Source organism: Prionailurus viverrinus, chromosome B4 (assembly GCF_022837055.1).
Source record: "Prionailurus viverrinus isolate Anna chromosome B4, UM_Priviv_1.0, whole genome shotgun sequence".
Taxonomy (NCBI): Eukaryota; Metazoa; Chordata; class Mammalia; order Carnivora; family Felidae; genus Prionailurus; species Prionailurus viverrinus.
In genome coordinates, this window is record NC_062567.1 from 73,334,301 (window position 1) to 73,362,026 (window position 27,726).

The 27,726-nt window shown below is 40.3% G+C and overlaps 1 protein-coding gene across 5 annotated transcripts in view; it reads left to right on the forward strand.

Moving 5' to 3' along the window:
* Window positions 1-4,113: 4,113 nt before the first annotated feature.
* SPATS2 (spermatogenesis associated serine rich 2) overlaps window positions 4,114-27,726 on the forward strand; it is a 150,622-nt gene continuing 127,009 nt past the window's right edge. For 4 of the 5 annotated variants that reach the window (XM_047866662.1, XM_047866661.1, XM_047866658.1 and 1 more), the window contains exon 1: window positions 4,114-4,376. The gene's annotated coding sequence lies outside the window, so the exon portion shown is untranslated. Of the gene's footprint in view, window positions 4,377-5,133; window positions 5,214-27,726 lie in introns of all 5 variants that reach the window. The other variant, XM_047866659.1, reaches the window with a different exon arrangement.

A 27,726-nucleotide genomic window follows, 5' to 3' on the forward strand; every position in this document is an offset into this window, starting at 1 on the left:
CCGTGAATTTGAGCCCTACATTGGGTTCTGCACTGACAGTGTGGAGCCTTCTTGGGATTCCCTCTCCCTCTTCCTCTCCCTCTCTCTCAAAATAAATAAACTTAAAAAAATGGTGACACGCTGTATAAATGAAAGAGCATGCTGAAATTCCATTAATAAACTTATAGTAAAGCAGTATTATTTATTGGTTGGTCTTACGTATAGAAACAAAGTCACTAAAGGGCAAATTCATGGCACCTGGCTGGCTTAGTTCCTAATGGATGCCACTCTTTTTTTTTTTTTTTTTTAATGTTTATTCATTTTTGAGACAAAGCATGAACGGGGAAGGGGCAGAGAGAGAGGGAGACACAGAGTCCGAAGCAGCTCCAGGCTCTGAGCTGTCAGCACAGAGCCCGATGCGGGGCTCAAACTCACAGAGTGTGAGATCATGACCTGAGCCGAAGTCGGAAGCTCAACCGACTGAGCCTATACACATCTGATATACAATTGGCTATGTTACTCCTGTCTTTGTACCTCAGTTTTGTTATCTGTAAAATGGGAAATGCTGACCTAATCAAACCCATTTAATAGAACTTTAGAAAATGAGTGTTCAAAGAAACATGAATCCCATTCAGAAGTCTCTTAGGGAAAAAAGCTTCCTTGGGGGAAGTTGCATACTATATAGTGCATTTATTTGATTGTTAACAAAGCACATTACCAAATTAAATGCTCTGGGATGTAAAGAAACTAGCTTAACTTTATGTTACCCAGTGTTTCCCAAACTTATTTGCAACTGGAACAGTTTTTTCAGGTCTAGTTAGCACTCCATGATGCTAAGTTTCTAAGACACAAAGTTTGGTCTGCCCACATGAATACTCTTATTAGGTACTAGAGGTGGGGCAATCAAAGAGAAAAGTACACCTTATGAGACATTCTCTGGTGGTCTTCTTGCCTATAGTGGTTTGTAGTTTGAACTTTAGTTAGCAGAGACTTCTAAGAAAATCATGTTAATTACAGTCATTAATTATCAAGTCTCCAAGATAATGAGGAAAATTTTTGTTTCTCAGACTAAATTCAGCCTCCTTTTTTTCCTAATAAAAATATGGAATCTGACAATCAGTCACTTCAGATACAAAATATCAACTCAAACAAACATAAGAAAAATTTTGATTTCCAGGATCTATTTGAAAACATGTCAAATTAGGTCTTTTTAACATCTGCAAAATATATCTGTCAAGATGAAGATTATGTCATGACTTATCCTTAGTTCTAATTTTGCCACTTGATCATTAGGTAACCTGGGATAAATTAATTCCGTTAAGGCTGAACTGAGACATATGGATGTTGTTTCAAAATGATCTTTTGCAATCCTTAGCAGTCACTTTAATCATTTCAGAAATTTGGTTGTTTTTGTGTTTTCTTCAGAGTATGTCACAAGTATTATATGTCGAATTTATTACAGCATTTCTTGTCCTCCAGTACCTCCAGTATAATTTACAGATGGACTTTAAACAATTTGCAATTCTTTCCTTTTTTAAAAAGTTTGTTTTTAGAGAGAGGGAGAGAGTCCCAAGCAGGCTCTGCACTGACAGCATGGAGTTTTGCAATTATTTCAGAGCAGTCGATGATCATTTTGTTTTATTATGCATACACAATAGAAAACATACATGTAAAGAACCAAGATAAAATTAATCTTTATAATTCAGGTCCAAAAGATATTTTTGAAATATTTATTCAATGTCTTTTTGGAGAGATAGAATGTGGCATGGAGAAAGGGTGAAAGTGGGCCATGAGTTACAGTACCCCTCTTGCAAACTCCACTTAGCAAGTTGTATGCTCTATGTGACCCACACTTTCAACCACACTTTAAACTACACTCAGAACTCTCTTAGAGATCTGTTAACTATGATATTCTTCACATTGTTAGGTTTCCAGTGATGCTTTGACAGCTCTCATAGATTGGGCCTATGCATGCTCCTTAACTCACCTCCCTTCTATATATGTACATATGGAATATCCGCATATAAAAACTGTCTCCCGTTAGACCACTGGCTATCTCAGGAGAGGCATCAGATGTCTTTCCTAACACTGTGAGATTTCCAAAAGTAGACTTTATTTTCCTCCCAAAGAAACAATATTGGTTCTGCAGCAACAAGAGGCCCTATAATGAAGAGTCTTCTTTTCTAGGCAACTTTTGGTAGGTGAAATCTGTCATTATGGAAGGGATCTTGGATTCTCTTGGTCAGGTACCATTCTTCAGCAGCATGAAGTTTCCCGTTAAGCAAGGTCATAGCATTCCATTTCTACTCTGTATGGGAAGGAAGGGACATTGTGGAAGAATTAGTCACTCATTCCTGTGTTCCTACAACACTTTGCACTTTTTGTTTCGACACTTTTCACATGCTATTACAGTTAATTATTTAATAGCTTTTATCCTCCTTTACAATAGGATACTCTCCTTGGGGATAATCTTGCTTTTATTCTTCTTTGTAAGTGACCCAAAACCTAGAACAATGCTTACCACTCATTGGGTACTTATTTCAATTTAGTGAATGAAAAAAAAGCAGATATTTGGAAAGTTTGCTTCTATTTGAATATTTTGAGAAAAGATGAAATAGTAAGCAACCTATGTATAATGCCCTTGCTAGCTAGATGACCTAGTCTTTTGCTTATTTAGATCTGTAAGTGATACGATTGGATTAGACCAGGCTTTATTAGCCAGGGGTCAGTGGGCTGCGGGGTATTTTTGACCCTCCAACCTCGTGCAAAGTTAAACACAAAGGACGAGATAACTTCTGGGTATCTGAGATCTGGCTGAGATCTATTACATACACTACTTCATTGCAGGTACTGCGACTGCAGTAACGAACATCTGGAAAACAAACCTGTGCCTGCGGTGTCTAGCTATACATACTCATATACAGTTCCAGGTTTGTCGCTGATGCCTGTCCAGAGTTCCTTAAGCTTTGGCCTCAAAAGCTAAGAACATGGGGACAGATCCTGATTAATCTTTTCAATGCTGTCTAAATCCCCAGCCTCTGGCCGCTCCTAATCGACCACTGACCAGTTGACGGTGGGGTGAGTACTTCACACTTTCAGGACACTGGGTAGAAGGTTGCACAAATACTACAGACGATTCTGGCCCTGGGGAGGTTGGGAATCCGATCATGAAGTCAGAAGGATATTTAACAGAAAGATTCACCGGCGGCCTGACCACAGCCGCACGGAGGAATGTAGACGGCTGAGCAAACCAGAGATCCGACTCAGAAATGGGCTTGGGCAGCGTCTGGCATACGTGGTAGAGAACCTTCAAGTCCAGATGTTATCCTGCCCTCGATCCCGCACCGGCCTCTACGGACTCCCAGGAAGCTGAGCGGCCGCGAAGTCCGGACGTCCGGGAGTTGCCTGAGGTCAGGGACTCTGAAACGGCCTTTTGGAGTCAAACTTGAGTCGGGAAGCAGGCAAAGGAGAAGGCGCTGGAAGGCCATGGGGCGGAGTCGGGAGCAGCGAAAGGCAACGCGGCCTGAGAGCGCGCGTCCCCGCGGGAACCTAGATATTATAAAGCCCCTCGCACGGTTCCTCTCGATGCGCCCGCCTTCGGCAATCTCCGGGGGAGTTTCGGCTCTTTCCGGCAGTTCCAGCTCCGGTCCTTCACTCCCAGAGCGCGCTGTTACCCCCCTCCCCACGCCGCCCGGCTCTTTGTGGGCCTGGGCTGTTCTGCACGTGGGCACGTGCTCTAGTACTACCCGTCCCCACTTTCATCTAGTTTGTTGCCGACCCACTCCTCCAATCCCTACCCTTCCTCGTTATTCCCAGTTCCCGGCGACGCCCGAGCACCCTCAACTGAGGCGCGCGACCCGGCGGGCGGTGCGAGGCGCGAGGGGCTGGGTCTCGAGAGGAGCGGTAACCCGACGGACTGGAGCCCGCCTCCCGCCCGGCGCCTCTCCACTCGCAAATCCCTGGCGCGCGGGCCGCCTCCCGCCCGGCCTTCGCGCGCCGGGTGGCTGCAACGGCCTCGAGCTCGGCGCGTCGGGTTCGCGCCGGCGCGAGCACGCGCCTGTGCGCTGGCTGGCTGGCGCGCACGCGCCCGAGCGGGCTCCGGGGCGGGGCGAACAGCGCGAGCCCCGGCGAGGTCGGTGTGGATCCGCTGGCACTCCGGCCCCCAGCCGCGGCTGCGATTCCCAGCCCGCCGCCCGGCCGAAGCCGGGAAAGGGGCGGTGGGGGCGGGGCGGCGTCCGGCTCTGGGAGAGCTGGGGGAGGAGCGAGGCGGCGACGGCGGCCGCTCTAGAAGAGGAGGAGAAGGAGGCGGAGGAGCTCCTTTCCTCTTCTCAGACCTCGGAGCGTCCGGGACGCAGAGCCCGGAACTGGGGGGGACGCGGCGTCTGCGGGGTCCCCGGGTAGGTGAGGCTGAGGGTGCTGGGTGGAGGGGTTGGTGGGGTGTAAAGGGGGGCACAGAAGTGCAGAGAGCGGGCTCGAGGGAGGGCACGGCGGAGGGGGTGGTTGTTGGGGGTTGGGGTATGGACAGGAGGGGGACGTGAGCCCTTTGGGACCCGGAGTGCCCAGACGGTGAAAGCCTTCTGGGGTCAGTGGGGCAGGCCGAAGCACACGGGTCCGAGTTGGGGGGTTTCCAGAGCACAGGCCAGGGAAACAATGGAGTAAGGGGGGACTCTGGTGTGAGCGTGTGTGGGGTATTGGATTTTAAGAAACAACGAGGGATCGAAAAGAATGAAAGAATGGGTCGTTTGGGTTGAGAAGTACAATGAATTGGGAATGCGGTGGGTATGCGTAAGGTCATCTGCGTGGGTGTCCGAGGTCCTCAGGATTTGGGGGCAAAGTGGGATTTGAAAAAAGATAGAAAGGAATGGGGGGGCGGAATGGAAAATAAGGCAAAGGGTGGCAGAGAAATAAAATAGATGTGGTTTGGGCTTGATTTAAAGTGGAAGGGTAGATCTTGTTTGAGAGTACAGGGTAGGTGGACTAGAGTGGCATCTTTCTCCTAATTCATCCGGGATGATTGGGTTCTTTTGGAAGGTGGGTCTTTCTCAGGCATGTCCCTCTGCTGAGTACAAGCTATTCTTTTAATAATTTGGTTATTTATGGTCCATTTCATCGATGAACCATCCCTGTAATATTTATTTCTCTTATGTTCATCAGGTTACTGTGTGTAATTTACCTGTGGTTAATGAAGCAGAGGAGAACATATCACCAAAAATAAGCATCTTGCTTTGAATTAGGTCAGTGATAATGCAGAGTTCAGGGTGTTTGGGGGAAAGAGAACCAAGAGTTTGTTTTCATTTAGACCCAAAGGTGATGAATAGCATTGATAAAATCGAAGTTATCTATACTTTGTTAGAATTGCAGTTTCTCACTGAGAAATGTTCATATACCATCTGCTACTGGATTTATGCTCTTGGGAGAGTTTGGGTTCTGCCTCAAGAAATTCTTGATGCTGATTTCAAATTATCAGGCAGCCTTTTACCTTCCAGTTTGAATTAAGGTGATTTGAAAATACTGTGGGCAAGTATTTCTGGGTCATAATCTTGGCATTTCCTTAATACTTGGATTTCCAGACCAAATATTGAATGGTTCTAGATACAAGATTGCCGATTTTGAAATTGTATTATCATTATGTGTTCATAAATAGTTGATGTTAATCTTTTTATTTGTTAGGTATTAAGTTTTGCTGACTCACCTAAGATTTCTGGGAATTTATCCATTTATATTTCTCAGCTAGGTCTTGGATAGTAGCATTAGACTAGTTTATAAAGGTCCAAAATAATGACCTCAGTTGTCACTTTTCTTATATCTTACAAAAACTGAATAAAGCAAGGAGTGTCTCCATTAGTGATAATGTGGCTTTTTATTGACCTCTTACAGTAGATGAGGCAAGGTGCTAAGTTTGTTTTGCATGCATTATCTCATTTAATTGAATCCTCACAGTTATTTCCTGTGTTATAATTAAGAGATTAAATAACTTGCTATGGTCACAGAGGTAGTAAATAAAGCTGCATTCACACTGGGCTCTGTTGGATGCCTTCTTTATATCTTTGCTTTCTGGTTCTACTTGCCTGTCTTCCTCCTCCTAATCTTGGTTGTAGTACAAGCAGCATGAATTGGTTGAATCTTGGGTTTGATATGATAATGGTGATTTAGATGAAGATTGGGTTAGTGGGCTATATCTGTAGACTTTATAAATGTTTATTGCTCTTGTGAATTAACAAGTCTTCTGGGGTCCTGTTAAAGCTAATCTTGCTAAGGGTTTGACCTGTGAACAGGCTTATTATTTTGTTTAGTCTAGTGTACTGCTGAAGTACTGTGCCTAGGTGGCGCTCTTCCTTGTAGAAGTCAACACAACCAGTTGTGGAGTCAGAACCAATTAACTTTGGAAAACAATTGAAAATTGTGGAGAGCTCAAGTGCCCTCCCAAGCACCTGTTGAGTCCACAGTTGGTACTGGCATTATCTCTAAATATAGACAGGATCCTCTTAGAAACCAGGAGTGAAACAAGTCGAACTGAGAGAAACAGCTGGGTCCTGAGGGAGGAGCCATAGGTTGCTGGCCAAAAACATCAGCATAGCCCCTGGGGACTGATCCAGGAGTGGCAAAGGGCTACAGATACTAGTGAATGGCAGGAGGGGAGGGTTGAACATATATGTATTCTTGGCACTGAACTCAGTGTTTTATGTATATTACTTCATAAGATCTTCAAACAACCCTTATAAGGCAGATGTAAACATTATCCCTGTTTTTGAGATGAGGCTCAGAAGGGTTAGTGTACAAAGTCACTTAATAAAAGCAGTAAAGGAAGTTATTATTATTATCATCATCATCATCATCATCATTGCTGCTTGCTGTTTCCTATTGTAGTGGTTCCAAAATTAAACTTGGGAATTAAAGTCACTCTTTAGGATCTGCTGTGCTTCTTGTTAAGAGTGCAACTGATTATTTCAGTCTTGTTACTTCCATTGGAGACTAGAAGGAAGAGCTTGATTTTTTTCTGATATAATTGTTGGGAAGGAGAGCCCACTCATTATTTAGTAAACGATCTCCTGTAGAATATAATTCAGCTTCCTCAGCTGCTTAGTGTAAATCTGTAGCAACATGAAAATGGTGTGTCCATCCCTCCTATTCCGAGGTCTTGACTTTCAGGTAAGTTATCTAGGCTGTGGAGGATGACAGGGAAGCATGCTTGTTACAGACTCTTACCACTTTTTTTTTTTTTTCAACGTTTATTTATTTTTGGGACAGAGAGAGACAGAGCATGAACGGGGAGGGGCAGAGAGAGAGGGAGACACAGAATCGGAAACAGGCTCCAGGCTCTGAGCCTGACGCGGGGCTCGAACTCACGGACCGCGAGATCGTGACCTGGCTGAAGTCGGACGCTTAACCGACTGCGCCACCCAGGCGCCCCATCTTACCACTTTTCTTGATGTTTTTGACACAAAACTGTGACCATCATTCTTGCTCAGTTACTTTAAAAAGTTGTGGTAAAATATGGATTATGTAAGATTTACACTTAAACCATTTAAAGTGTATGGGTCAGTGGCATAAAGTACACTTACATTGTTATGCAGCCGTCACAACCATCCATCTTCAGAACATTTTCATCTTCCCAAACTGAAACTTTGTACCTATCAAACAACTCCCATTCCTCTCTTCCCTCAGCCATTCCCCTTTCTGTCTCTATGAATAGGACTACTCTAGGGGTCTCATACAAGCGGAAGTAGTAGAATAATAGTGTTTGTCCATCTATGTCTGGCTTATTTCACTCAGCACGATGTCTTCAAGTTTCATCAACGTTTGAGCTTGTGTCAGAATTTCATGCCTTTTTAGGACTGAATAATATTCCATTGTATGTGTGTACCAGATTTTGTTTATCCGTTTAGACACTTAGGTCATTTCCACCTTTTGGCTATTGCAAAAAGTGCCGCTAGGAACATTAGTGTGCAAGTATCTGTTCCAGTCCTTGCTTTCAGTTCTTTTGGGTATATGCTAGAAGTGGGATTTCTGGGTCGTATGGTAATTCTCTGTTTCATTTTTTGAGGAAGTGTTATTACTTTTAAATGGTGATTTTATTTGTGTTCACCCGAAGGTAGCACTTGGCCTTATGTTTGAAGGATGATGTTTTCTCTATTGACTTTTTCTATACTGTTTGTAGGACACTTGTACTGGAAACGATTCAAAAGGAAATGATTTACCTAGTTGTCACGGCTCTCTCTTAGCTTCTGCCTATTTATGTTTATGTATCATGACATCTGGCAAGCACATTCAAATACATTTCAACTTAGCAATAAAAGTACTTTTGAAAATCTTTCAGACAGTTCAGCTGATGAGGAAAATGGGAATATCTGTTGTAAAGTGTGAAATATATCCAATGTGGAAGGAACCATTTGTTATATATATATAGATCTTTCCAGTCATACCTGTAAATGTAGATAATCGCTTAAAAACATTATCTGTGGGGCGTGTGGGTGGCTCAGTCAGTTAAGCATCCTACTCTTGATTTCGGCTCAAGTCATCTCTCAGTGAGATTGAGCCCTGTGCTGTTAGCATGGAGCCTGCCTGGGATTCTCACTCTTCCTCTCTCTCTGCCCTTCCCCCATATTCTCGCTCTCAAAATAAATAAATAAACTTAAAAAATATTTAAAAAACCCATTATCTATACGTGTGTTTGAAAAATGGGTCAGTACTATAGAGCATTTTCAGTTCTCTTTGCTGCCTTTGAAATCCAGGGTGCTTTTTTCATCTAAAGATGTTTTACATGCTGCTGGTTACTGTTTAACTTGTTCATCCCTTCATTCATTGAAAAAAGTTTGAGTGCCTGCTATATGCTTTAAATATTTCAAGAAGGTAGCTGTAATGTAGGAAGTAAAATTGGCTCAAGTCATTTTTTTTCTCCATCTCTCTCTCTCTCTCTTTGAGTTCTCACATAGTACCAAATATAGTTGAAATAGCTGCAGACTGATAGTGAACTCTCTCTTAGGGATGGGTCTAGCCTCCCATTTCATTTTTTCTAAATGTCACAAGGGGGTTAATTATCCCTGCGTCTTGCTTCTTGAGATTATTGTTTACAAAGGGACTTTAGGCTCCTATGCCATTTTCTGGGAGCTTCACAAAAGAGCCCACACTTCCTTAGAAGTGGTCTGTTGTGGGGCACCCGGGTGGCTCAGTTGGTTAAGTGTCTGACTTCGGCCAGGTCATGATCTTGAGTTCGAGCCCTGAGTCGGGCTCTGTGCTGACAGTTCAGAGCATGGAGCCTGCTTCAGATTCTGTGTCTCCCTCTCTCTCTGCCCCTCCCCCCCCCAATGAATCAACATTAAAAAAAAAAATTAAAAAAATAAAAAGAAGCGGTCTGTTGGTTCTGAAATACAGTTGACCCTTGAACAATGTAGGAGGAGTTAGGGGCACTGACCCCTGTGCAGTGGAAAATTTGTATATAACTTTGGACTTCCCAGACCCTTAACTATGTATTATATATTGTATTCTTATGGTAAAGTAGCTAGAGAAAAGAAAATATTAAGACCATAAGGAAGAAAAAATATTCTTTCAGTACTGTACTGTATCAAAAAAAATCCATGTATAAGTGGACACATGTAGTTCAAACCTGTGTTGTTCAAGGGTCACCTGTATTTCTAAAAATTTAAAGTTGTAAACACCTTATCTTTAGGTTACTGGATATTAAGATTTGGTTAGAAGCCAGCATTTTGTTCGCCATGTTCAAATCTACCGTAGTGGTACACAGATTCTGCAGGATTTGAGGATATAGCCATTAGATTAAAGGCAACTTCTACAGTCATTGTCCTATGACTAATTTGTGGCTAGGGGTTACATCGTGATTCTTACTAGTTCAAACCCTACGTAACAACCTTGGATTGCTGGTAAGAAGGAGGATTTTTTTTTATATGACTTAATTAGCAAAATAACATGATTACTAGTGTGGAATGTGTGTGTTTTCTTTAAAATTGGCTAAAGGATATTGGGCCTGAGGAGAAGGAAATTTGTGATGAGGACATTTTATAATTTATTTGGGGAGTAAATAGAGAATCTCAATCAGGCTCTGCACTATCAGTGTGGAGCCCAATGCAGGGCTCGAACCACAAACCGTGAGACCATGACCTGAACCAAAGTCAGGAGTCAGATGCCCAACTGACCGAGCCACCCAGGCATCCCCGTTATATGATTTAGAGGAGTCATGGTAGGTAAGTGAAGATGCTGCCCAATGATATTACTTCCCGTTGACCTGTAAAAGACCAGAAAGACCAATGTGTACAAGTTGCAGTCTTGAGGATCCTCTCTTGGGTACATGTGATATGTCCAGGAGTAAATTATTTGCTGTTGTTTCAAGGCTGCCATCAGTAGTAGAGCAATACTTGTCTTTAAATTACCCATTTTGTCTCTGATTACATGTCAGTGTGGTCAGCCCATTGCTGGCCCTTCCTGGTTATCTTCTGTTACGTTGATTTGAAATGTGCACTAATGTGTCGTGGCAGTGACTCTTCTGCTTATTTTGTTTGGTCATCCTCTTGGTTGTTAGAGTAAATTGCCTTCATTGCCTACCTGCATATCCTGCACACGCCTTCAGTGTAAGCATCTCATCATGAGAAGCTCCCTCACATTTGATGAAAACAGTCAAATATATCTATAAGTAAGATGAAATTGCAGGAAACTAAAGTATTGTACTTGAATGGCAGACGATACAGAACCACCACAGACTAAATTAGCCATAGCTTAGATGCAAGCTTGATGTTTTGTTGAATCTTACTGGTCAGTACACACTAGGTTTCTTGAGATGGTTATCTAATTCCTGGTTGACAGTGCTGTAAACAAGGCTTAGTTGGGTAATCTTTTTCATCTCTGTCACTACACAAATGTTGTATTTTATATTGGTTTTTAAAAAGTTGATATTTGATGTTTGTCATTGTCTGTCTGCCCATTATGTTATGATCCTGTAAGTTAGACTACGAGATATTATTGTGTGATGTTACTGTAATATGGGAGCATAGGAAACAGCGCAACATTAGTGGTTACTAAATCTGTTTAGGCGTCTAACCTGAAGTGGTAGAAAAAGCTCCTAAAATGGAGTGTATTTGGTATCTTCATGCTGATTACTTGTTGCCTGAAATCTTAACATTTAAGTAAGATTAGAATTATGTTCAGTTTTTATGTGATTACATTTTTGATTTGGCAGTAAAGCTGAGAACACATGATCCTTTCACACTCTACTGGCTATTTCTGTTATGAAATAGCCCCAAGCATATTATTTAAAAAAATATTTTTATTTATTTTTTGAGAGAGAGTAGAGTGTAAGTAGGGGAAGGGCAGAGAGAGAGGGACAGAGGATCTGAAGCAGGCTCTGTGCTGACAGGCTGACAGCAGAGAGCCTGATGTGGGGCTTGAACTCATGAACCGTGAGATCATGACCTGAGCCAAAGTCAGACACTCAGCCCACTGAGCCACCCAGGTGCCCCAGCCTCAAGTGTATTATTAAACTTCTTGGCAACTTTAGTTTTTGATGCCTGAAATGTGGATCTACTGAGTGGTGTTAGTTATAATCTAATCAGGCTAATACTGATAATCATGATCAGTATTATAATCAGGCTAATACTGATAATATATTTATAATATTTCTGGGCTGTATTATTTTTCTTCTAATTTTTTTATTAAAATCGGGAAGTTGTTAGAGTGTAAACCTCTTGTATCACATAGAAGTTGCTGATATATTGGATTATAGATAGCTGGGCATAAAATTAATTTTGGGGGAGAGGGGCTTCATTCTGTCAAGAAAGATCACAAGTCTGGTGCGCAAATCCACATTGAATCTCTGTTCCTGTACCTACTGCTTCTGTGGACTTGGTCATCTTTTAATTTCTCTGAGCCTGTGTTTCTGAATTTGCAAAATTGATGAAGTAGTAATTCCTACCACAGAGTTGTCATGACTATTAAATTTTTTTTAGGTGAAATTCACATAACATAAAATTAACCCTGTAAAGTGTACAGCTCAATGGTATTTAGTAGATTCACAGTTTTGTACAACCATCACTCTATTAGTTCCAGAACTTTTACATCACCCCCAAAGGAGATCTCATACCCATTAAGCAGTCACTCTTCATTCTCCCCTTGATGTATCTATTGGTAACCACCAATTGGCTTTCTGTCTCTATGAATTTACCTATTCTGGGTATTTCAAATAAGTGGAATACGGTAATATATGACCTTTTGTGTTTGACTTCTTTTACTTAGCATGATGTTTTTGAGTTTTATCCATGTTGTAGCATGTATCAGTACTTCGCTCCTTTTTATAGCTGAATTCAGTTCCATTGTATGGATGTATCATGTTTTGTTTATCCTTTTTTTAAAAATTTTTTTTTTTAACGTTTTATTTATTTTTGAGACAGAGAGAGACAGAGCATGAACGGGGGAGGGGCAGAGAGAGGGGGAGACACAGAATCGGAAGCAGGCTCCAGGCTCTGAGCCATCAGCCCAGAGCCCGACGCGGGGCTCGAACTCACGGACCGCGAGATCGTGACCTGAGCTGAAGTCGGACGCTTAACCGACTGAGCCACCCAGGCGCCCCTGTTTTGTTTATCCTTTTATCTGTTGATGGACAGTTGTGTCATTCTCACTTTTTGGCTGTTGTGAATAATGCTGTTATGAACATCCATACACCAGTGTTTGCATATCTGTCTTCAGTTGTTTTGGGTTTGTAGTGGAGAATGGAATTGCTGGGTCACAGAGAATTTTTATGATTAACTTTTTGAGGAACTGCCATACAGGCCCAACTTTTTGAGGTACAGCCCAGTGGCTGCACCATTTTACATTCCTAGCAGCAATGTTTGAGGGATCCAGTTCTCTGCATCTTTGTCCACAGTTGCAATCTTCCTTTCTTTCTTTTTTCTTTCTTTTCTTTTCTTTTCTTTTTTTTATCGTAGCCATCTTAGCTGTGAAAGGATACCTTATTATGAATTTTATTTGAATTTCCTTAGTGACTACTGATGTTGAACATCCTTTCATTTGCTTGTTGATCATTTGTGTATCTTTTGGAGAACCGTCTGTTAAGTCCTTTGCCCCGTTTTTCATTGGATTGTCTTTTTATTGAGTTCTGATCATTGAATTTTAATGGGCATGAAACAGTTCAGTGAGTGCACATAGTATTCACGTCAGTAAATATTTTTAGCTAATAATATAGTTACAAGTATTTTTGCTACTTGGGGCCTTAATTGGAAGGGGACTTTGCCTAGCTTTTGCAATAGGATTGCAGAGGCAACAAAACCTTTGTTGTCAATAAAGTTTTGACTATGTCAGTGTCGATACTTTGCTTTTAATTGATGTCCCCAAATTAAGATTAGAAACACTTATGTAAAAATCAGTTTGTCTTTGGCAAGAATCAGAATATCATCAATGTTTAATTTATTCCTAAGAACTATAAAATAGTAGTGCCATTTAGTTATATCTGGGATTTAGATCATCTTTCTTCATTCTTCCCTATTATGAGACATTTGTTGTAAATGCTGCAATCAAAACTTTTTGAAAACTGGGTCAGGGAAACCTTCTTTTTATATTTACTGGTATGGGTTTCCCCAGGTATCTGAAAGTAGAGCTATGAAACTTTTTGTAAGTCTAAATGGCATAAAGTGAAGAAATGTTTACCATTAATTTATATGGACAATTTTTTGAGCATTCCCAGACCCAAAAAATAACCTCTTAGGCTTTTCTGCTACCTTAGGACACGTCTTGCTATTGGATGCACAAAATAAATTGAGATAAAGCACAGATGCTCACAGACACAGTTCAAAGCTGTGGCAACTTTGATGTTGAGATGCTGAGCGTAGTTCCCAGGGAGGGAGCTTGGGGGCACCACTCAGTGTGTGGGGTTGCGCAGCTTCTATAAGAGCTTGCTGCAAAATAAATACCGAAAGCTATTTTCGCTTTTTGCCTTTTTTAGAAGTTTATTTATTTAAGTAATCTCTGCACCACCCAATGTGGGGCTTGAGCTCATGACCCCCGAGATCAAGAGTTGCATGCTCTTTTGACTGAGCCAGCCAGGTGCCCCTTGCCTTTTTTGTGAAAGTGAAAATCCTCTTTGGATTTCCTTCAGTTAGTGGAAACAGGTACTAATGTAGATCTTTTGTAAAAGTGAAGTGGTGTAAGGTGAACTTTCGGAAAGCAAGGGATACCTGTATGTGGTTGATGTATTATCATTATTTTTATGTTTATTGTAACATGGCTTTATGGGCTGGTCAAAAGAAGATAGGTGAGAATAGGAGATCAAAGTAATTAGTTTAGAATTACCCTCCTGGCAGGATTGTACCATCTTGAACTGATGAATATACTCTGACAGGTTTGGAGTATTTCATTTCACTATGTCATGATTTGGAGAGGGGCAGTAATTTTAAGCAGAATATACTGAAAGCTGTCTGCAAGTCTAAATTTGGTTATTTTCTTGGGAAAGGTAACAAAGGGAAGTGTAGGCTTTCAGGGACCGGTGATTATTCAGATCCCTCCTAAGTCACTCTCCCCCTGTACTCCCAAGCTTTATGTTCTATATGCTTCAGCTCTGAACCCTCCTGCCTTTTGTGATGTTTCTGTGCCTTTGCCCATTCCATAAACTCCGCCTGGAATGCCTTCTAAATCCATTGGTGAGTCTCCTTCCTGCAGTCTCTCAGGCAGACTAAACACCCCTCCTTTTGAGCTTTGAAATCTGTTACATACTTTCATAATAGCACTTGTCATAGTGTACTTTAAAAACTGCACGTGAAAATTTTAAAGCTTTGTTAAATTTTAAACAAAATTAAACAGTACAGAAGTAAAACAAGCGTAGGGAAGGGGCAGACACACACACACACACACACACACACACACACACACACAGAGAGAGAGAGAGAGAGAGAGAGAGAGAGAGAGAGAGAGAGATTCCCAAGCAGGCTCTGCACCGTCAGCTTGGAGCCCCACATGGGTCTCAAACTCAGGAACCGCAAGATCATGCCCTAAGCTGAAATTAAGAGTCAGACGCTTAACTGACTGAGCCACCCAGGCACCCCTGTAACTTACTCTTCTTAATATATCTTGGAGATTTCTTTTCACATTGTTATGTGCAGATCCATTTTATTCTTCATGGTGTTTATTCCATAATATGCATATGCCATTTTATGTAATCATTTCTCAATTGATGGATATATATACGTGTTATGTGTGTGTATATGTATGTGTATCCCTTGCAATTTTCTAACAATGCTTCAGTGAACACTTTTTTATAAAATTCTTTTTGGACCTATGTGAGTGTTTCTCTGGATTGCTAGAAGTGAAATGCTGGGTAAAAGGGTATAAAAGGGTATATTCTTCTAAAAGTTCTGGTGAATTATGCCAACTGCTTTAAAAAAAAAACCTTTTTAGTTTGAAATAATTTTAGGTTTGCAGAAGAGTAAAGATAGTACAGAGAGTTCCCATATACTCTTCCCCCAGCTTTCCCTAATGTTAACATCTTTCATAACCACAGTACATTTATCAACGCTAAGAAATTAACATTGGTACAATAGTATTAAATTATATAACTATTTGGATCTCCCCAGTTTTTCCACTAATGTCCTAAAAAGTTCCAGGATCCAACCCAAGATCCCGTGTTACAGTTAGCCAGCGTGTGTCTTTAGAGTCTTGCAATCTGTGACAGTTTCTGTTTTTTTCTTGTCTTTTTCACTGTCTTGACTCTTTGAAGAGTACTGGTCAGATATTTTTTAGAACATCCCTAAATATAGGTTTGTCTGATTTTTTTTTAAAGTTTACTTATTTATTTTGAGAGAGAGAGGGAGAGAGAGAGAATCCCAAGCAGGCTCTGCACCAGCAACACAGAGCCTGACAAGGGGCATGAACTCTAAGATCATGACCTGAGCGGAAATCAAGAGCTATATGCTTAACTGACTGAGCCACTCAGGCACCCCTAAGTTTATTTACTTATTTTTAAGAAGGGGGAGGGGCAGAGAGAGAGAATCCCAAGCAGGCTCTGTGGCTCGATCTCATGAACCACAAAATCATGACCTGAACCGCAATCAAGAGTCAGACACTCAACAGAGTGGAGCCTGGAGCCTGCTTCAGATTCTGTGTCTTCTTCTCTCTCTGACTCTTCCCCATTCATGCTATGTCTCTCTCTGTCTCAAAAATAAATAAAACATTAAAAAAAAAAAAAAGTTCCACCTATTAATTTTAGCATTCCTATACCAGTTATTATTGTGGCATTCTAATGGTTATTTTCTATTTCTCTCATTATTCCTACATTTATTAATTAGAACTTTTCTGTAAGGAGACTTGTACTTTATTCCCCATTTATTTATTTAATTTATTTGCATCATTATGGACTCATGGAATTTATTCTTTGGATTATAGCATTTTTTACTTTTTCGCTCACTAAATTACTTTCAGTTTTTTTCATGTCTATTTATTTTTGAGAGAGAGAGAGAGAGAGAGACAATGCAAGTGGGGGAGTGGCAGAGAGAAAGGGAGACTATGGGCTCCAGACTCTGAGCTGTCAGCACAGAGCCTGATGCGGGGCTCCAACTCACAAACTGTGAGATCATGACCTGAGCTGAAGTCAGACACTTAACTAACTGAGCCACCCAGGTGTCCCTGCTCACTAAATTACTTTAAAATAAGAGTTTCCAGTTTATATTCCCACCAGAAGTAGATAATGAGCTTATGCACATACACCATTGGCTGTTACCTGAGGAATTAAAGCATTTTTTCCCCTGATTAAACATAAGGCTGAATATGTTGTATGTCTTCATTGACTATATTTCTTTTTTTTAAACAATTTTTAGAATGTTTATTTATTTTGAGAGAGAGAGAGACAGCGGGGGGAGGAACAGAGAGAGAGAGGGAGAGAGAGAGAATCTGAAGCAGGCTCTGCACTGTCAGTGCAGAGCCCAATGTGGGGCTTGAACCCACAAACTGTGAGATCATGACCAGAGCCAAAACCAAGAGTCTGACACTGAACTGACTGAGCCACCCGGGTGTCCCCATTGACTATATTTCTTTGTCAATTGCCTTTTTATATACTTTGTCCATTTTTAAATTGTTTTTCTTTTGTTTTATGGAAGTTTTTTACACTGGGTATTAATCCTCTGTAAAATATATATATTTTTTCCTTTTGGGAAGAAAATGTTTTCCTTCTCTTTTTCTTTAAATTACAAAAGTAATATGCCTGTTGTAAAACATGTAAAGTGAACAGCAAAAGTCTCTTCGCTGCCTCTTCAGTCTCATTCCCCATACATATTACCTTTTTTACCTCACAGGCTAACAGTTTGGTATTTTTCCTTCCAGAATTTTTTCTGTAGAGCAGAAACATATATGTATCTGCTGTGTGTATGTGCAAGTATGTATGTACATATAAAAGCATACACTTTTGATAAAAATGGAATCATAGAATATTCTTCAGTTTTGCTTTTATCACAGATTTAACAAATTATAGAATCTTAATGTGTTGAAATGTATGTCTCATTCTTTCTCTCACTAGATTGATTACAGGCTCCTTTGTACAGAGACTGTGATTCTTCCCACCCTAAAGGTATTCTTTTTCTGTGTAGATGACATCATCATTTATCCATTTGCTCATGCCAGAGACATTTCATTTCTTTAACAAAATTTTATTGAGTGTCTACTCTCTGATACACAAGAGTGAATTAAGCTTAAAAATCCTTGCCTGCGTGTAGCTTATATATTAGTAGGGGAAGGCAGATGTTAAGCAAAGAAGTAGAATGTTTAGTATTTCAGTTGTTGATGATTGGTATTAAAAAAAACCCACCCAAATAAAAAACAAGGAAGGAGATAGGGACACTTTATGAACATGTGACTGTGTGTGTGTGTGTGTGTGTGTGTGTGTGTGTGTGTGTGAGAGAGAGAGAGAGAGAGAGAGAGAGACAGACAGACAGACAGACACTGAAGGGTCGTTAGGGAGGGCCTTGTTGAGAAAGTAATATTTGAGCAAAGACTTAGAAGTCATCTTTGATTTTCTCTTCCTCGTACCTCACATCAGATCTGTATCCAAATCTTACTGATTTCATCTTCAAAATATATCTCAGACCTGTCCATCAAGTAGGTGGATTGATTTGGTGGTAGATGTTTGTGGAAGTTTTCTTCTGATTGTTTTAATATTCTCAATGAATTGGGAATCAAGTACTCAGCTGAGAGGATATGGAGGAAATGATGGAGGTTTGTGGAGGGGGGAAGGTGTGAAATGTTCAGGCGAATGGGAGAATGGCCGGCCACAGCAGGGAAATAGTGTAAGATTTTCAGGTGGCATTAAGGGCCCCTTGAGGTTTGTGGTCGTGAATTTAAAATGAGATTAGTCAGTATGTTTTTGTTCTTGCAGCCACATTGAGCTGCAGGGGTTTATGTTTGGAGTGAATTTAACCAGGGATGGGTTTTTATCAAGATAGTGGAATAAAACATGAGAGGGTCAAGGGAATAGAGCATAGGTGCAAGGGGGTGGTTATGATAATATACTGGTTTAAATTACAGAATTTAAACCAGGTGAGGAGGAAAGGAGGCCATGAAGTGGTTAAAAGATGGTGGAAAGATGATATAATCAATGAATTGAAGGTCTCGTTGAGATCAAAAGATGTTGGAATTTGGGTATATGAGAGAGCTATAAAAATAGTAGGTCGTGGTCAGACAGTAGGATATAAAAATTGAGATCATGGGGGTGTTATCATGCCTGGGCTGCATGGGTGAAGGACAAAATCCTTGGAATCAAGGGATTCAGAGATGTGAAATAGGAATTCAGAGAGATGGAGTATTAGATCATCTGTGTGAAATCACTGAGACTTAAGATAGGATCTGTGTTGTGGAGAGTCACAGTGTTAGGGTTCTCCAGAGAAAAAGAACCTGTAGGATCTTCCTTTTTCTCATCTATATCTATATATCTACATTTGTATCTGTATATATCTAGAATCAGATTTATTATAAGGATTGGCTCACATAATGATGGGAGCTGAGAAGCCCCATGATCTGAGGTCTGTAAGCTGGAGACCCAGGAAAGTTGGTGGTGTAAATTCCAGTACAAGATTAAAGGCCTGAGAACCAGGAACACCTTGGTGTAAGTTCCAGTCCAAGGGCAGAAGACTGATAGATAGTTCAGCTCAGTAGTCCAACTCAGTAGTCAGGCAGAGACAGAGAATGAATTCTCTCTTCCTCTACCATTTTTATTCATACCCATCCACATTGGGGAGGGCCATCTGCTTAACTCAGTCTGCCACTTCGTATGCTATTCTCATCCAAAACACCCTCACTGACACATCCAGGTATGGTCTTTACCCCAGATATCTGGGTACCTCATGATCCAGTTGAGTTGACACATAAAATTAACCATGACAGCCAGGTAATGGGTAATAGAGTTTTCACATGATATTCAAAGTGGAGGTAGGGAAGAGAGGAGACTGATTTGGAAGCATCAGTGAGGAGCAAGGAGGGCAATTTCCTTACTCCTAGGTCCAGTGGTATGAAAGGTGTGGGAAGGAGGACTTTCACCACTTAAGGGGTGCAAAGGGAGTATGGCCTCAGAGGAGAACTAGTTTTTAATTAGAATAAGAAGTTGAGGGAAATGTTGAGTAGAAGTTGAAAATATAGGGCACAGTGGAAGAGTTTCAGAATTTGTAGAGAGGTGTGTGGCACATGGGGACAGAGCAGGGGATGTGTACAACTGTGTGGGGATTAGAATATGGGAGGTGAGAGGTCTGAAAGTCTGGGGCTTCTTTTGATGGACAGCATAAACAGAGATAAAGTACCTGAACAGGTTAGGACTGATAAACAGCAGGCAGATTCTGGAGGTGAGGGTGTGAGTGTTGGGAGGGAAGGAAGGGGAAGGAGTTCTGGATCCTAGGGAAGATCATGCTGATTTAAAATTTTTTTTTTAAATTTTTTTTTTTTAACATTTATTTATTTTTGAGACAGAGAGAGACAGAGCATGAATGGGGGAGGGGCAGAGAGAGAGGGAGACACAGAATCAGAAGCAGGCTCCAGGCTCTGAGCCGTCAGCCCAGAGCTCGACGCGGGGCTCGAACTCACGGACCGCGAGATCGTGACCTGAGCCGAAGTCGGACGCTCAACCGACTGAGCCACCCAGGCGCCCCCTGATTTAAAATTTTTAATTCATTTTAAAAATAAAAATTGTGTACATTTAAGGTGTTCATCATGATTTTTTAAATTTCTACATTTCTTCTTTTTTTTAATGTTTATTTTTGAGAGAGAAAGAGAGGCGGAAAGAGAGGGAGACAGAGAATCTCAAGTAGGCTCTGCACTGTCAGCTCAGAGCCTGATGCAGGCCTTGAACCCACGAACTGTGAGATTGTGACCTGAGCTGTAATCCAGAGTTGGGCACTTAACTGACTGAGCCATCCAGGCGCCCCCATCATGATGTTTTGATATACATATAGACAGTGAAATGATTACCATAGTCACTAACATATTTTCTCACATAATTACCTTGTGTGTGTGTGTGTGTTGTGAGTACCTGGAATCTCTCTTAGCAAATTTCTGGTATTCAGTATGGTGTTATTGACTCTAATCATCATGCTGTACATTAAATCTCTGAGCTTATTCATTCTGTATTACTGCAACTTTGTACCCTTTGACTAACATCTGTCCCATTTCCCCCTTCTGCTTCTGGTAACCACCTTCTATTTTCTGGTTCTATGTATTTTTTTTAAGTTAATTTATTTATTTTGAGAGAAAGTACAAGTTAGAGGGACAGAGAGAGAGAGAGAGAATATCCCAAGCAGGCTCCACACTGACAGTGTGGGGCTCAAACCCACAGCCTCTGAGATCATGACCTGAGCCAAAATTGGATGCTTAACTGACTGAGCCACCCAGGTGCCCCTGCTTCTATGTATTTGGCTTCTTTAGATTCCATGTATAAGTAAGATCATGCAGGGTTTTGTTTGTTTCTGGCTTATTTCACTTAGCATAATGTCCTCTAAGTTCATCCATGTTGTGGGAAATGGCAGGATCTCAGGAAGGACATTTTTGTTCCAAATACTTGGACCCACTTTTTATTATTATTTTTGTTATTATTTTTTAAAGTTTGTTTATTTTTGAGAGCGTTTGAGGGGGGGCAGAGAGAGGGAGAGAGAGAATCCCAACAGGCTCCACACTGTCAGCACAGAGCCCAATGCAGGGCTCAAACTCATGAACCAAGATCATGACCTGAGCTGAAATTAAGAGTCAGATGCCCAACCGACTGAGCCACCTAGGCGCCCTGGACCCACTTTTAAAATATCTGTGCATGGCAGGGAGAGATTTCTTACTCCAGAAATAAGGGGTTTTCTTGTGATGAATCCTGTGGGCTCTCTCCTGAAGATTGTGGTTAATGAGTTTTGCTTCTTTAAATCTTATTGTGTCGATATTAATATTAATAATATTGAGATTTCTTTAGATGAATATTTGTGTAGCATATATTTTAATTTTCCTTTTAATTTTCTGATTTTCTGGCTCACTTTAAGCATATGTTGGTAACCTATACATAGTTGGATTTAAAAAGAAAACAATTTGATAGTCTATCTTTTGATAAGTTTCATCTTAGTATGATTACTGACACTTTTAGACTTAGGTATGCCATTTTAGTTTATACTTTTTTTAAACTTTTCATCTTATTTGCCTTGTTACATATATATAGAGAGATCCTGTTTTTCTGTTATTTATTTTCAAGTTGAACATTGTATTTCTCTTTAGCAATTAATCCTTCAATTTTTAACATGTATACACAGTGATCTCTGCCTTCCTGTGCAATACAAGAACCTTAGAATGCTTTAAATCACATTCCTTCTCTCCACCCCACTCTGTTTTTATTGTTTGGTATTTTAGTTTTACTTTAAATCTTGCTTCCTGTGAAGTATTTCAAATGCACAGATTAAAAATAGAGAATAATAATCTGTGTGCTCACCTCAGTGCTTTGTCTCATCTTAATTATTGCAGTTTGCTTAATATCTTTTTTTCAAACTGACTTTTTTATTATGGAAATTTTCAACATTACACATGTGTGGAAAGAATATAATGAACTCCCATGTATCCTCATCTAGCTTCAGCAATTAATATTTTTTCCATTCTTGCTAACATCTATCCTTCCCTGTCCCTTTTGATCAGTGGCTTTGGGTTCTGTCAACATGATCCATCTTTTTCTAAAAGTTTTCCATGAGCCTTTTATCTAATGGTTTTTGCAGCCACTGATGATTTTTGCCTAGATCCATTCTTTGATTAAGGCTTGCAAAATAGTGATTTTCTGATGCTATTATTATTCTGTATTTGTGAGCTGGAATCCTTCTATAATGAAGAATTTTCCTTTGTTAACTCTTTGATTACTCTGAAATATGGTTTATACAGAAGAGGTGAAATAAATGCTTTGGTTCTTTTTCTTCATCAGTATTTAGAGTAATGAAATATGAATTAGTGCCCTACTAACGTCCAAAAGTGACCAATGAGTTTTTTGTTTTAGAGTGTGATTATGAGTCAGTGGATTTTTATGTGTTTAATGTGTTGCAGGCACTATAGACATTTTTCTTACTAGTGTTCACATTGTCCTATTTTGGTGTACTGGGACCCATTTAAGTCGGCTCTGTGTTCTTTTAGTAAGTCTCCAATAGTTGTTTATAGGTTTCTTGCTTTTAGACACAAGAAAATATCCCAGGTTCATCTGTTTATTTCCTTCTATAAACCTACAATGAGCCATTTCTCTAAGGAGCCCTGATTTCTTTTATTGAGAAGTGGTATTTAAAGACCACAATTTAGACATCCGAGTTTTTGTTTTTAAGAAAACATGGAAATTACGTTGCCCTCCTTCCTTCCCCAGCGGTAGCCACTGTAACATATTCAGTGACAATTAATCCCTTGCATGCTTTTAAAATTTTCACTATGGGGGCGCCTGGGTGGCTCAGTCGGTTAAGCGTCCGACTTCGGCTCAGGTCACGATCTCGCAGTATGTGAGTTCGAGCCCCGCGTCGGGCTCTGTGCTGACAGCTCGGAGCCTGGAGCCTGCTTTGGATTCTGTGTCTCCCTCTCTCTCTGACCCTCCCCCGTTCATGCTCTGTCTCTCTCTGTCTCAAAAATAAATGTTAAAAAAAATTTTTTTTTCACTATGTATATGTACACAAACTGTACAGAAGAGTATTTCATTGGTTCTAAGATGCATATTTCTCCAGCACCCCATTTAATCTTTGCATTTGTGATGTGTTTTTACAACTGATTATAGTTTAACTGGCAGAGCTTTTTCTTAGTGGTTTGTCAGATGACAATGTGTCTTATCTGTGGCTTCTTAGAAAACAGTATTAAATTATGAAACAGTATTTTATAAATAGAAAACAGTATTTTAATTTTTAAACTTTATAAATGCAGCATCATATTGTGCTTATCTTCGGGCAATTTGTTTTTCTTGCTCAGGATGGTTTTTGATTCTTGTTCCTTATTGTAGCCTTAATTTAAGTTTTCTGTGTTTGGTTATATGGCTGTACATTAAAAAAATTTTTTTACCTGTTAATAACATTTAGGCTGCCAATAATTTTTACCCTTTTTATCAATTTTTAACCATTACAAATAATGTAGTGTGTACTTTCTATATGTTTTCTTATGCTAATGAGTGAGAGTAGAGTTTCTGGTCTTAAGGTTTGTGCAGCTTCAGCTTTCTATCAAATCATCAAAATGTTTTCATCAAAATGTATCATCAAAATGTTTTCCAAAGAAGTTGTTTCAGTTTATACACCCCTCAGTAGTATATAAGAATTCATTTTGCTCTATGCCAATCCTGGATTTTATTGAGTCTTTGTAACTTTTGCTGAACTTATGAGTGTCATACTGTTTTATGTTTTAATTTGCATTTCCTCCATTGTTATGAGTTTGAGCATATTTCAGTTTGTTTATTGTCCCTTAAGTTTCCTCTCCTGTATTATTTGTTAATTGCTATGGCTTATTTTTCAATTGAGTTGTTTGTTTTTGCTTTTGTTTTTGTTTTAAACTGACTGATAGGTATTTTTAATACATTTGGATACTAATCCTTTGTGATTGTATACAGTGCCAACTGTTCTAATCTTTGGCTCTCTCTGCCTTGTTTTTTATAAATGAACTTTATAACAATAGGTGTTATGTTTGAAGTGTAATCGACATAGAATAAACTAATGCATTTACAGTAGTTTTGACACGTGCTGTGAAACTATCACCAGAGTCAAGATAATGAACATACCTATCACTCCACAAGTTTTCTTGTTTCCTTTGTCATGCTTTCTCCTCCACTTTCCTTTCCTCCAGACAATCACTAATTTCCTATCACTAGTTCAGTTTGTATTTTGTATTTTAAAGTTTTTAATCTTATTATTATTTTTTTTTTTTTGAGAGAGAGAGAGAATGTGAGCATGAGCAGGGGAGAGGCAGAGAGGGTGAGAGAGAATCCCAAGCAGGCTCTGCACTTTCAGTGCAGAGACTGACGCAAGGCTTGAACTTATGAACTGTGAGATCATGACCAAAGCCAAAATCAAGAGTCAGATGCTTAATTGACTGAGCCACCCAGGTGCCCCCTAAATTTTTTTTTTTTTAAGTTCCTTTCCTCCTTTATATCCTTTTCCTCAGAGGCACTTTTAGCTTTCTTAGTTAACACTTTTTTTGTATTTATGTACAGAGTATTACATATTCTGTAAATAATATGCTTGTATTGCTGTTTTGGTACTATCAGTTGTATGATGCACCACTATTTTATGTATTACTGAAAAAAAGGAAATAGGCCCAAGATGGGTAGTTTGTAAGAGACTCCACATAAAGCTGGGAAACTACATGAGAATGTAAATGAGAAATAAACCCACCACACAGCAAGTGACAGAAGGCATGTCTCAACCCTGGCATTGTATAGGAGGGGCAAAACCTTTCTTGGGGGTTTGAACTGGTTCTCAGTCTGAACTTCACTAGATACTCAAGTGGTACAAAAACTCAAGCAGTAGGGCACCTGTGTGGCTCAGTTGGTTAAGCATCTGACTCTTGATTTCTGCTCAGGTCATGATTTCAGGGATCATGATTTCATGGATCAGAGCCTGCATCGGGCTCTGCACTGACAGCGAAGAGCCTGCTTGGGATTCTCTCTCCTTCTCTCTCTCTTTCTCTCCTTCAAAATAAGTAAACATTAAAAAAAAAAAACAAGCAGAGATTTTAACTAAAGAGTGTTTTGATTTGGTAGTGTCACAGGTACTTGGAAGAAACATAACAATTGAAAGATATCATTAATTGTGTCTGGATTTCAGAGATGTTAAAATATGGGGGCAAAGGCATTTTTGAATCAGTGAAATATGGTACCATGTGCTAGACACTGTTCTTTCGTGGTGTTAGAGAGGTAACTGTGAACAAAACAAACGTCTCTATTCTCATTGAGCGATGTTTTGGAGAGGGTAACGTTTAGACAAAATAAGACTATGTGTGATGTGCCCAATATTGCAGATATGTAAATAAGATGAAGACTGAACATTGACCATTGCGTTTAGAAATTTGCATGTTGTTGCTAATCTTGGCAGGAGAGGGTTTGGTGAAATAACCAGGGACCATAAGCCCATTGGGGTGATTTTGAAAAAGAGGAAAGGAATTTGGAGATAGTGAGCATAGACAGCTTCTTCTAGGAGTTTTGCTGTCATGGAGAGCAGAGAAATGGATAAATAGCTGGAGGGGAAATTGGAGTTAAAGAGTTGTCTTTTAAAATGAGAGAAATAATTGCACACCTGAAAGAATATAATGTCACGTGTCAATTATGGTTCAATAAAAAAATAAAAATAAAATAGAAATAAGAGTGTATTTATATAATGCTGATGGAGAGGATCCATAGAGAAGGAAACAGTGCTGATGCAGAGGTGGGAATGGGGAATGGCTGGGCAATGGGGAATGGGCTTGGAATCTGGTATCCAAATGGAAGCATTGGCCTTAGACAGGAGCAGTCAGCTCTGCCACAGTAAATGACAGGGAAGACAAGGCAAATGGGAACCGATGCGGGTAGCGCTAGTGAGTGCTTCCTATTTCACTGGGAAATTGAAGGAAGGGCAGCAGCCAGGAGTGAAGATGGAGAGGAGGTGTTGGTGACTTGAGAGAGGAAATAACATGAAATGGGCCTGTAGGGGAGTGGGAGAACGAATGGATAAGGCAAAAGTCATAGGATTGTCACGTTGAGCCGACAGACCATTTGAAGTTAGTGATTGTGAATGTTTAAGTGAGATTGTTTGGTATGGTTATGTGGGTGTGTGTTTTTGTTCTTTTCATTTCAAAGCCATGTTTAGCAGCATTAGTATAGACACAGATTAGTGAGACAGTTGTATTTTTGTTTTTAATATGTTATTAGGGAAAACTTTAAATACACAAAGTAGAGCTCTCATGTACTCAGATGTACATCTCATGTACACAGTTTCAACAGATATTAACTAGTAGCCAATCTTGTTTTATCTGTACACTTACCTATTTCCACCCTTCCATATTATTTTGAAGCAATCCCAGACATCATATTTTATGCATAAATATTTCATATTTTATGCCTAAGAGATATGGACACTTGCAAAAAATATTATTACCATGTAAAAAAAATTAATAATTCTTTAATATCCAGTTTCCTGGCAGTTTCCAAATTTCTAGTTGTCTTTTGAGTGTCCTAAAGTGTTTAGCTGTTTGATAAGGAGTTGTATTTAATAGGGGTGGGTGTTCTTGCCAGGGAAATATGAAGTGAGGGAGGTCCAAGGACTCTTGAGGTGCATGCAAGGAAATGGACCTCAATCTAAGCTATAATGGACTTTGAACTCTAAGCTAAGGTGGGAGATGAAGACATGAGAGGGGAGTGGGATCAATGACTTATAAGTCCTGGTGAGGTCAAAGTATTGTTGGAGTTGGGGTGCTAGAGGGAGCAACCTGAAGAGATAGGAAATAGTGATTGGAGGGTGGGTGCAGATGAAGTAGAGATTATGGAGGGACTGTAGTTACTGTGTTGGCAAGTTCTAGGACAGGGTATTGACTGAGGGAGTGAGTGGCCATGGTAGGGTAAAGGGTGGGGTTGTTGCATGTGAGGAGATCAAGGAGATGAAAGGGCCAAATAACACAGCAGTCATCTAGGTGAGCATTTAAATCATTTGCAATTATGACAGTCCAGTGAGATAGGAACTAAAATCTCGGAGGCTTAAGAAGTGGCTCAGGCATATCCAGATGAATGCAGCGGTGGGGTGGGAGGTGGTGGCATGGTCTGACAGGAGGCTTTTTTTAGGAAGGAAGAAAGAGGAATAATCTGGATGCAGAAGTGAGGGACAAGGTGAATACCTAACTCTTCTGCTCAGGCCCCAGTAGTATAAGGAGTGTGGGAGAGGGGGAACCACAGATAAGACTGTAGAAAGAGCAATGGCCTCAGCAATTTGATTTCAGCTAGAGCAGGAATTGAGGAAGGATGGGAGAGAGGGGGAGCAGTTCACAAAAGGGGATGTACCTAGCCATATGGGGATGAGAGGTTAGGGGATTTGGCATGACATCAGAGTCCTCGAATTCTTGTGGTAAGTGGCATAAAGAGATTAGTAATGAGATTAGTCTTGATGTCTCAGGTAAATTGTAGGATAAGCACATGAGGGATAGGAGTATGGGAAGAAGCTCTAGAGTAAAGGGTCTCTTCATTTCTGCCTGTGCTGGTAGAGAGGCTGGGGGAGTGGCAGAAAGAGCTGCAGCTCTATTACTTGCTCTCCACTCCTGGGACCAAGGTGTTTTACAGTAAGAAGCTGTTAATGC